General features: G+C 36.3%; 1 long non-coding RNA gene and 1 other non-coding gene across 2 annotated transcripts in view; one reads left to right on the top strand and one right to left on the bottom strand.

The window, feature by feature from the left end:
- LOC114484643 (uncharacterized) overlaps positions 1–12522 on the bottom strand; it is a 45771-nt gene that overhangs the window by 22828 nt on the left and 10421 nt on the right. The gene's annotated exons all lie outside the window — the stretch shown is intronic.
- LOC112065065 (small nucleolar RNA SNORA62/SNORA6 family) lies at positions 1337–1483 on the top strand. The gene has a single exon (XR_002891820.1). It is a non-coding gene; the product is annotated as a small nucleolar RNA SNORA62/SNORA6 family (small nucleolar RNA).

Consider the following 12522-nt stretch of genomic DNA (forward strand, 5'->3'; position numbering starts at 1 on the left):
AGTGAGAGGCCCGCGTACCGCAAAAAAAAAAAAAAAAAAAAAGGCAACCCAGAGAATGGGAGAAATATTTGCAAACGAAGCAACTGACAAGGGATTAATCTCCAAAATATACAAAGAGCTCATGAGGCTCAATATCAAAAAACAAACAACTCAGTCAAAAAATAGCCAGAATATCTAAATAGACATTTCTCCAAAGAAGACATACAGATGGCCAAAAAGCACATGAAAAGATGCTCAACATCGCTATGTAATAGAGAAATGCAAATAAAAACTACAATGAGGTATCACCTCACACCAGTCAGAATGCCCGTCATCAAAAAGTCTACAAACAATAAATGCTGGAGAGGGTGTGGAGAAAAGGGAACCCTCCTACACTGTTGGTGGGAATGTAAATTGGTATAACCGCTATGGAGAACAGCAGGGAGGTTCCTTAAAAAACTAAAAAGAAAAATATTATATGACCCAGCAGTCCCACTCCTGGGCATCCATTTGGAGAAAACCATAATTCAAAAAGACACATGCACCCCAATGTTCATAGCAGCACTATTTACAGTAGCCAGGACATGGAAGCAACCTAAATGCCCATCGACAGACGAATGGATAAAGAAGATGTGGTACATATATACAATGGAATATTACTCAGCCATTAAAAGAGAATGAAATAATGCCATTTATAGCAATGTGGATAGACCTAGAGATTATCATACCGAGTGAAGTTAAGTCAAACAGAGAAAAACAAATATCATATGATATCACTCATATGTGGAATCTTTAAAAATGATACAAATGAAGTTATTTACAAAACAGAAACAGACTCACAGACTTCAAAAACAAACTTATGGTTACCAAAATGGAAAAGTGGGGGGAGGGATAAATTAGGAGTTGGGATTAACATATACACACTACTATATATAAAACAGATAATCAAAAAGGACCTACTGTATAGCACATGAAACTCTACTCAATAATCTGTAATAACCTATATGGGAAAAGAATGAAAAAAATGGATATATGTATATGTATAACTGAATCACTTTGCTGTATACCTGAAACTAACGCAACATTGTAAATCAACTATACTCTAATAAAATAAGAATTTAATTTAAAAAAGAAAAATAAATGTCACCAATTCCGTTCTGGCTATGTGGACATCTTTGTTATACAGAGATATTTATTCAATTATTTTAATATTTATTTCCATTTCATAAAAATGAGTAGAAAATGGAAAATTGCAATTTACCTTATTAAAGAAACAAAAAGCACAGGTCTTATAAAATTGTGACACAGATGAAAGTCCTTTCCTGTGCCTTAAGTGATAACTCTTTAGCTTCAAGCTACAGTTCACTGGATATAAGGTGATCAACCACTGGCCGATGAACTCACAAGTGTAGGTAGTGTGCTACATGAGGGGCAAGTTTTTCGCTAACATCACAAGGGTCTCTGGCCCAATGAGTGGAGTTTGATGGTAATACTTGCTACAATGTAAAAAAAAAATAAAAAATTAAAAAAAAAGGTGATCAAGTATGGGTTCAACTGTGAAGGAAAAATGCAAAGTTTAAAAACATGTAAAAATTGCTGCAACAACAGCTTCATAATGTGCTACTGAATGCAATGGTAAGTTAAAAATGTTTATCTTCCTTTTATTTGTCTTCTATAACAAAACTCTTTATAAACACATAAATACATTGTTCACCTTTCAGACTTTTGACTTCAAACAGATTTTTCAGAAACTCATTATATAAAAAAGTAGAGAACTCTCTGTGTAAAACCTTAAGAACAGAAACATGACTACATTAGACCAGCAGTTCTCAATTAGGGGCAATTTTACCCTCAAGGGGACATTTAGAATGTCTGGAGACACTTCCGATTGTCATGGCTGGAAGAGGGGGGTTGCTATGGGCACCTAGTGAGTAGAAACCAGGGATGCTATAATGCATAGCTCCCACAGCAAAGATTTATCTAGTCCAATAAGTTAATAGTGCACGGTAGAGAAACCTTGGCTTAGGGTAAGAAAAAAGGTGTAAAAAACCCAAACAAACAAAAGATCTGCTGTCTCTGTGACAACATCAAAGGTTTATTGCCTCTGTCATAATCCAATGTGGATTGGCAGTGGGGGGCTCTTCTCCTTACAGGCATTACCCCTGTAATTACAGCCACTTACCCCTAAGGCTTCAAAATCTTCCATAGATCTTTACAGGAGGCAAAGCCAGGAAAAGAGCCTTTACAGAAGTACATGGGAGACCTCTTGGGCTCTCCCTAAAAGTGATGTATGTCAATCTACCCACATTCCACTGGCTAGAACTCCACCACGTCTGTATCTAAAGCCAAGGGAGGCCAGGAAATGTAATCTAGCTGTGTGTTTAAAAAGTGGAAATAAGTTTGATGAGTGCCTACCTATCTCTGCCATCTGTCTGGTTATCTTTGTGACTAATAAAATATTCTGCTCATGGGTGCTTATTAACAATAAATTAATAATATTAATTAATACAAAGAAACTTGTATTAATACAAAGTGATATTTCCTTTTAAAAAATAGGAACTAGAAGAATCTGAAACTAACATTTAATACAAGGGCATCTACAAATTTTATTCTAATCAATGTTATGTCACACTATAACAAGATTTGATGCTTGACTAACCAGATTTTTTTTTAATTTATTTATTTATTTTGTATTTATTTTTTTAACATCTTTATTGGAGCATAACTGTTTTACAATGGTGTGTTAGTTTCTGCTTAACAACAAAGTGAATCAGTTATACATATACATATGTTCCCATATTTCTTCCCTCTTGCGTCTCCCTTCCTGACTAACCAGATTTTTAAGCACTGTTTCTAAAACAAAAATGTATGTATTACTCAATATTTATTTCATATTTTAGACTTACCATACTCTTATCTATATTAGCTAATATAATCTATGTTTCTTTTCTAATTCATTTTTAAGATTTCTTCTTTGTGAATTTTTTAATTGCTTGAATTTTAAAATAAAAAGCATGCAACATTTACACAAAAAGCAAAATTATCATTCTTTTAAAATTAATGTAAAATCAAATATTGGCTTTCTCTATCTACCATTCTTACAAGGAAGAGAGAAAAAACAGCAACAATGATCGACAGCATAATGTTTTAATTTGACCTTTCGACATCTTTGAAGAGATATTTTTAAAGCAGTTACTTCCATAAGCTTCCTTTAAAAGGAAAAGGAAAGGCTAACTTAAAAATTATGAGTCTTGCACCATACCCCAAATATCAGTGATCTGGAATTTTCCAAGCCCAGTTGAATGTTTATTTCTATAAGGGAGAAAAATAAATTTTAGTACCATCAGCAGGTAAACTAAATTAGCCGGCAATCATCTCCTCAGCTGCCTATATTGACATTGTTCTGAAATTAACTATTGGATTTAGTTTAGCCATGAATAGTATATTGCTCAAAAATAACCAGTTTCAACAACTTCTATACGATATTTTTCTCTTCATTCCTTTCTGAATGCCAAAGTTCCTCTCACTAATGGATTGCTTATGATATGCTAAGGAGTCCATCACCAGCCTAGAGTAAAGGTAGAGATAGAATGTGGTCCTGATGAAATTGCTGTATTCCATTGCGGAAGTGCTAAAAATGCAGGGGGACTCATAAATATTTCTGACCCATTTGCTTACAGGGATGGAAGTATTTATGGTTTGGAAATCTCTGGCTATAAAAACGCATTCCGGTTTATTCTATGCTATCAAGTAGCCTTTTGTTAAAGTAGAGTTTTATGGGTAAGTTATTACTGGGAAATCTGCCTTTAGAGCATTAGTAATGCAATAAATTCCACCCAGTCCATCCAGGCTATTTTGGGCAGAACTATGTCTAAATGAGCCAACTACGTTTCACCAAAGATATTATATTCCATTCAGAGGCTCATATGTGATTTTCTTGGTCCTTGTCTTTTGAGATTAGTAAAAGCAGGAATAGTCATGATAGGAGTTTCTTTTATTTAGAGAATTTCAATCAAAAGATGACATAAAAAATTCACTGAACAAGAATGGGTAGTTAAACCAAGTAGTAACTGAACTGATCTTTATTAGCAACTGAATCATATTGCAGCTCCTGAAAATAGCATGTGAAATCCATGAAGATATTTTTCTATCTTGAATCCCTTGCATATGAAGTTTATAAATGATTCTTTCAAATTTGTATGGGCACTATGAAATCATAGTTCTTTGGCTGTATCATATGTGTTTGTTTTGTTTCCAAATTTGAATGAAAAACACATTGATATAAAGGATCACATATTCACAAGAGGCAGTTCAGCTTTGGAGTCAGATGTCCTGGGTTTAAACAATGGCTCTGCCACTTATTAGCTATGTGGCCTTGGACAAGTTACAAAGCAATCTTGTGCCTCACTGTCCTGCACTGTGAAGGGGGGACGATAAAAATATCTATTTTGTGAGGATCAATTAAGTAATTTGCTCCTATTATTATTATTCTCCTTCTGTATGTTCTCACACACAGCATCCTGCAGAACAATGGCACCATAGGAGGCACTCAGTTATATTGACTGAATAAATTGGCCATAGTAGATTTCATATAGTTATAGAGGCATGTAGTAGCCTAGTACGGGTGAGAAGAGGAGGGAAGGAAGGGATTGCAAGTCTGAGAGAACTGAAAATCCAGTTTATTAGAAATATACCCTTTGCTGAGTAATTAAGTCTCGGTTTTTTTCATCTGTAAAATGGTGCCAAGATAATGATCTTTAAAAATTATTGGAATTGGAAACAATATATGGTGAGCATTGGCAAAATATCTGGCCCTTCATAAATGATAGCTGTTACTAATACCATGATCTGTTTCTGCTCCCAGAACACCTTTGACACCAAATGTGTGAGGGTTTTTCCCGCACCAACAAATTCTCCAAATCCCGTGCCTTACAATTCAATTCTGACACTCACTAGCTGGAGTTAGTGCAGACCCCACAGGTTGAGGGCTCGGTTCCACAAGATCACCCCCACCCCCACCCCGCTTCAGATACCAGTCGCAAGTCTGGGCTTCCTGTACTCCTGATTCACACTGGCTGTAAATCAAGGGTTCCCATGACCCTCAGGTTTGCTAATTTTTCAGAACTCAGGAAAACGGTTTACTTACTATTACTGGTTTGTCATAAATCTTATAATTCAGGAACAGCTAAATGGAAAAGATGCAAGGGCAAAGTATGGCAGGCAGTATGGAGTTTCCATGCCTTCTCTTGGGTGCCCCATCCTCTCAGCACATGATGTATTCACCAGCCCGGAAGTTCTTTGAACTCCATTGTTTAGGATTTTTATAAAGGTTTCATTACTTCATTTACATAGGCATGATTGATTAAAGATGATTGAAAGATTAACTCAATCTTCAGCCCCTCTCCCCTCCCTGGACCCCTGCGGGTGGAGCTGGAAGTTCCAACCCTCTAATCACGTGGTTGGTTTCTCTGGCAACAAGGCCCCATGCTCCAAGAATCACCTCATTAGCATAAACTCAGGTATTAGTTGAAAGAGTCTAGTTATGAATAACAAAAGATGTTCCCCTCTCCCCAGTCACTCAGGAAATTCTAAGGGCTTTAGGAGCTCCACCATGCTGGGAACCAGATAAGACCACATACACATTTCTTATTGTCACAATGTCACTATACTGTGTGCAGGATGATGCTAAAAAAAAATGACAACACTGACCTACAGGCACAATTTCACCGCATTTTAAAAATATCTACAGTGTGCAAGGCATTTTGCTGGTGACGTGGATGGAGAGAGAGAAAAGACAGGACTTCTGTTGCTCCGTCTGTCGAGAAGTAGGATTTTTAAAAGACCATGAAGTAAATGATTTTATGCAAAAGCATTGTCAAATGGCAAAACTAAAACAGTTTAGTAACAAGTTTGTTGTCCTTTATTCAAGGGAAAACAGTCCATGGATTGGGGGAGCACAGTGCCTCCCAAGCAAATGGCTCACTCTTCCCGAGGATTTTGGGTGAGAGTGAGTTTTATAGGGCATTAGAAGCAGCAATGAGGAAACAGGGCTAATTGGCTGGGGTTGCATATCTGACCTTATCTAGAAAGATCAAGGAACAAGGAAATAACTATAAAGTCCAGAGTTAGCTTGGCATTTGGGGATTGGCTGACTGGATATACTGTGTTTCTGGCCAAGCAAAGCATTTACAGGAGCACAAAAGTGCAGTTTGCTGACATAGTACTGTGGCAGGAGCTGATCCATCTTGGACCTAGAAATTTATTTCAACAGCATAAATTTTCAAAAGTGACCCCCAAATAAGTAAAAAAGCACAAATACAGATCAATAATTACAGTGTAGTAAACCATGGCCAGGCCTATTTCATCAAAATCTTAAGTAGGTAGAATAACACAGTAAGAAATTTAAAACTAGGTTATATAAAAAATGCTTGGTAAATATTGGGTACTTCAGTGGCACAAAGTGGTACTCAAAAAAATTAAATCTGGAATCCAGAAAATGGGCCTAAGTAACATAGTTTAAATAAAATAGAAATGCAATTTTTAGTATAAACTCCTGAGAACCCACCTACACTCCCTTAACACAGGAGGTGATATCAGGCAGTCAGTCAGCTGCCTGGGGTCCAACCTAACAGACCCGTGCCTCCATATGGACAGCTGAGGCCATCAGAGGGCAGCATCCCTCCGTGGGGAACAAAGGTGGTGCCAGAAAGCCCAGTGCACTCACACCATTATGAATTTTTATTCCCCTTGAAGAATAAAGAGAATAATAATAATAATTATCTTTATTATCCTCTGAATTGTTTGTTTGCCAGTTAGGAAATCAAACAAAAAATAATTATGTTGTTTTTTTTTTTTAAAAAAAAAAAGGAAGAAAAAGAAGAAAAGAAAGTTGTGTTGCTCAATAAATAATTCTCATTGATCCTTAAATGTGGAGTGACTTTTGTTGACTGGCCCATCTTACCAGAGAAGAAACTGAAAGAGGTACAAATTATTTGCATTATTATAGTGACTTTCAAAGCATGGGAGGAAAAAAAAATCTAAAGTTTCCAATTCATTCTACAAAGCTAGAAAAGCTTTTAAAAACTATAATCAAAAACAAAACTATAGGTCAGCATTTCCAAAACTGATCCACAAATCCCTCTTTCTAATACATATTAATGAATGGTGTACCCACAAAAAAGATTTTGTGATCAAACAACTTAGAAAAGTGCTACATAAATTTTGGGAAATTCAGCCTAAAATACATTTTAAAGGTACATTGATTTCAGTACTGAAGAGTCATAATTTTGTTTCATAAAAGATATTATAAAATTATGAATTCCTCTATTTGAGAAATAAAATTTCTATATGTCATATATATATTTTAAATGTATATCAATCAAAATTTCTAGGCATTGGTTTTATATAAAGTCCACTCAGTTTTGTTTGTTAATTTCTAAATCTAGCAAGAGATCATAATACTAAAAACCCAATATTTTCTCTAAGAGGCAGATACCAAGAGCCTCAGCTGAATATCTCTTTTGACTTGGTTAAAAGGTGGACAGAAGTTACTCAGTTCAATTATGACCCCCCCAAAAAAATCCCTAAATATTTCAAACAATTGACTTTTCATACAAAGCACAGGGTATAGGCATATGGACTGGTATAATTAGCACCAGTTTAGGCTGTCTCTTTGAAATTTTCATTGTTTTTTATGGCTCTGATTTGAGTCACAACAATGAAAAGATAATTAGTCATAAGAAAAAAAATTTGGTTATATATGTGGTTCAGCTACATTATTTCTTATGAAACCAATATCAGACATTTTAATTTTTCCTTCTAATGAAGATGAAAATGGCTAGTGAATAAATCATATAGAGACACTATAAAAAGGAGAGATTATCACACTGAGCAGTATCTTGCAATTTTTTGAAGACTGCTTCAATCTATCAAAAGAGGGAATGAGGTTTTAAGGATACTTGCAATAAGCAAAAGGAATCATTTTTACTCCAGAATTATAAAATCGCATCATTGTTTTTTTAAAAAACTACTGGACACGAGAGTGAAAACTAGAAACACTGAATTTAATGTGTTAAAATTCCAGACAGCCAATAATAACTTTTCCAGAAGAGTTCATCTTACTAGGATTCAGTGTGGACACTGGGGAAATTCACACCATTAAACGGAAAAAGTTGCCGTCTTTGGTCAGTTCCAGGGAAATAGACGCTGAGTCTGGGATTAGCGCGCAGGAGGCATGTTGGGGGGCAGAAGCAGGGGGCAGAACGCCGGGAGGTAGAAAGGGATGTGGGACTGGGCAGAGGGGAAAGTTGAACTGTGATGTGGCTGTGATCAAAGTCTCAGTCAGCTCCAGTGAATCCTGTAGGAAGCTGTAGAGCTGGGGTGGCCCTATCAGAGCTATGAGAACTTGAGGCAAGAGAGCCAGTTCCTTATATCTCCATACTGAATGTGGACTGCCCTAGGGAGGAGATGGAACCTGGGGCAAGATCACCCGCTTTGGCCAAGAGCAATGCCTGGGGAAGGACTCAGCTGTGAACCAGCAGCTGGTGGAATGTAGGGTTCCTGGGCAGTGTAGGAAGCATCTCGGGACTACTGGTCCCAAGAGTGGGGACTGTTACTAATCAGTGATATTGAGTTGCAAGAATTCCTGACATTCGTGAAATGCGATGAGAAATTCATTTAATGGTTGTCTACTCAGGTAAAGTTCAAAGAAGAAAAATCAGCAGAACAAAAATAAATAAATAAATACATGCTAGAGTAGAAGTTTGGGAAGAACAGAAATAGATGTAATGTAACTCTGAGATAATTGACATCTGCTGAAGTCTGATGTTAAGTATTTATTTAGATTTTGTCCCCCAGGCACATGCACATACCATACATACCATGATCCTTAAGTCAAGAAAATTTAGTCTAAGCAGTAACTCCTGGTCAGAGGAATGTGTCATCACTCTGTTGAACAGATATCTGCATGCTATTACTTAACTCAGGCCAAAACTAAAACCACACACTTGTAGGTAGGTAATACCAATGCACAGCGACCTTGGCTTAGCAATAACATTTTATTTCCCCGTTTCCCCCTAGTATTTTGGCTGCTGAGAAAGTCCTGTTTCCAAACACCTAACCCAAATAAAATGTAAGATGTAATCTCCCTATTTCCTATTTCTCTGTCTTCATTGCATCTCAAATCAAAAATGGCTCACACCAACCTCCCCACCAAATTCACTCAGAGGTTTTTTTCAAATTAACAAGATATAAAACAGACAAGATAGGTACGTGATGCTCTCAGCTGCATTCACTAAGATCAACCTGAAAAGCAGGAAATCATTAATTATTTTTAAGTAAAAGGAACAAAATACTAGAAATTCGATTAATTTTCAGTGGCACAATTTTGGGGTGGAGGTGTTGATGAAATACATATCGTGTATTTTTCCTCAACCGGAAATGTACCCTAACCCTTTTTTCAAGACTAGTTTCAGAATCACTTATATACCTAAAATACATTGTACAAGCTATTACATGTGAAGAGTACAGATTCAGAGCAAGAAAGGATCTTAGATCGCCTAGTTCAACCCATTTTACAGGTAAGGAAAGTGAGGCTAGAAATGGGAAACCACTCATCAAAGAACATGGAGCTAATTAGTAGCCACTGCCACACAAAAACCCAACTCTCAAAGCAGTGTTCTTCCTGCAACAATAGCTCTGTTAACATTTTGGGAAGTTTCCATGTGTTCTTGTTTTCTATGTCATTGCAATTAACATTTAATCTAGTAGGAGACTGTGGTTCCTAATGTCGTGGCTAATGTTTAAATGTTTAAGCTACTTTGGTATTTTGTGAACAATGCAGGAAACTAGCCAGATTTTGTATCTTAGATAAACCTGGTTATATGTTTTGTATGGCTCTTAAAGCTGGGTAATGTGGTTACCAAGTCACAAAATTTTAAATGCATCTAACATTAGTTCTTTACCTAGGCTCCAGGCCCAGTACAAAAGAACTGAGTCCATGAGACCCATGTGCTGATGGAACCAGTGGCTCTAATAACCGCCAGCAATGTTCTGTCTGGCAAGAGGTTTCCAACTTAAGAGGATGAATGGCCCAAAGCCAACACCAATCTTACAGCATGAAAAATTAAAACCAGAATATAGTTTCAAAATCTGTAAGGCAGTTTAAATGTCTGGCTAACCCTGCGCTATAATTTCCATTCTAGCTTTTCCACTGTATTCAGAATGGGATTTTGTGTTAAGATTTTTAAAGAAGATACAGAGGGGAAGAAAATCCATAACCATACATCCTCCCAACCTCTAAAAGTTCTTTTACTGCTTTTTGTTTTTGCTTTTATTATGGTTCTTACAAGGAAAAAAAAGAAAAGAATATATATATATTATATATATTTTATATATATATTATATATATTATATATATATATTCTCATATTTCACATATTTTCTTCCTCATTTCCAGACATGATACACTTTTGCTGAGCATATTTTATATATTATCTATGGCACTTTGGCTCATTCCATGCTTATGAAGCCAAAGTTAAAAGTTCAATTGCAGCAAGAGTCAATGACCTTCACTCTGACCTGTGGCCCTAGACAGTGTTCCAGAACCTAACTACCCTCCAATAAAAGATGTTAGGAAAACCACATACAGGGGTGAATGGTCTCCTGGAACTACTGGAAAATATCTTCAATGACATGTCCTTTGTCCAGAGACTAGTAGCACTATCTCCACATACAAAAAGCAGAGGCACTGACATTTTTTAAAAAAACAACTACATTCCAGGCCTTTCCCTGGACCCTGGGGACAGACACATTAACGAGAAAGTTAGGTACAATCCCTGGATTCTAAATTCTGCTTCTTCCAGGAAGCCTGTTGGAAAATTTCAACTAATCCTGATTCCTCTCTTCTTTGAGCTCCTATAGCACTTAGAGTCTGTAACTAGATATTAGACCACCTTCCACTGGTATCTCTTGCTTCATTTTCATTTGTTCTTCACCACAAGAGGGTCTCATGTCCCCAACTAGATTACAAACTCTTTGAAACCAAGAACCATTGCTCTTTATTCTCTGTCCCACACAATGCTTAACACAAGAGTGATCACTCTATTGATACCAACTGTTGCTTTTTAATTGCCCTTAAGCAGCTAAAAAAAAAAAAATAGTTAAGAAGGAAGACTGATTTCAGATAAAATTTTGACCGAGAATTCATTTCCGTAAAAATTCTCTCTCAAAACATTGACAATAACTTTTAATCCACACAAAATGCAAAGCCTAAACATAAACTAGTAAATAATACATTCATACATAAATGTTAATACACAGTATCTATACAATATTAGGTGAAAAAGCAAATTATTATCACTATATGTATAGAAAAAATAAGGATAGATACCAAAATATTACATTAAGCCATAGTAAATTGTGGTTTTTTTGCTCAAGAATGTTCAACTCCCACCAAGTTCATATGGCTAAACGTGTTATTGTGCTTGGTTCTAGATGTGAACATTATAGGTAAATTGAAATGCTCTTCACATTTTAGAGTATTTCTATTATTTTTCTATTTTTCTACAGTGAGCGTTTATGTTTAAATTAGAAAAACAATTTAAAACATACTCTGATTTATTGACTATACTAGTACAATTTTTTTTTTTTTTTTTTTTTATGGAAAGATGGCTCTGCCACAGGAAATCTGGCATCTAGCCTCCCGAAATCTTGGTCAGATTTGCTTCATTAGATTCAGCTCAACGCTCCTTGAGAAAGCAGCTCTTTAGTATCTAACCCCCTCTAGTGAGCAGATTGCAAACCCTCAGCTCACTCTTGGAATTACACTTGAAAACAGACCAGCCGTACCTTGGACGCTAGCATTGTTCCTAATAGTTTTTAATTGCAGAATATTGCAAGCTCATTCCTCAATGAGTTGTTTTTATTTTTCTCTAGGCCAAATGAGTCCAACATTTCTTTTATTAATGGGTCCATCCCTTACCTTCAATTCAATTTGAATTGCAAAAACTCAGAGTAGAAAATGGTATCACAATGTTAAGAACATCAGGGTTAGCTGGATGGTCCACCACATTTCTAACTTCAGTGCAACCCACCTCTGTTACCTAGGGCACATGCCATAGGGATAATACCCACAGAATTGACAGGAAGAACCAAATATGTGATCTAGTACAGGCGGGCTGGAGGGATCATTAAATGCTACACAACAAAGCTGGAGGCTAATACCAAACATGGCTTTCACTGTTGGTTTATATTTATTCAGAAATTTTATCAATGTCAGTCTTTTATAGAATTTCAACTTAGCCTTCGGTTGAACTTCTCCTGTGGGTTTAGATTTATTGTGAAAATTTTAATTTGATGCATCAAATAAATAAATGAACATCTAGGGACTTCCCTGGCGGTCCAGTGGTTGAGGCTTCACCTTCCAACGTAAGGGGTGTGGTTTCGATCTCTGGTTGGGGAGTTAAGATGCCACATGCCTCATGGTCAAAAAACCAAAACATAAAAACAGAAGCAATATTGTGACAAATTCAATAAAGACTTTAA

The sequence above is a fragment of the Physeter macrocephalus genome, chromosome 1, assembly GCF_002837175.3.
Source record: "Physeter macrocephalus isolate SW-GA chromosome 1, ASM283717v5, whole genome shotgun sequence".
Lineage (NCBI taxonomy): Eukaryota > Metazoa > Chordata > Mammalia > Artiodactyla > Physeteridae > Physeter > Physeter macrocephalus.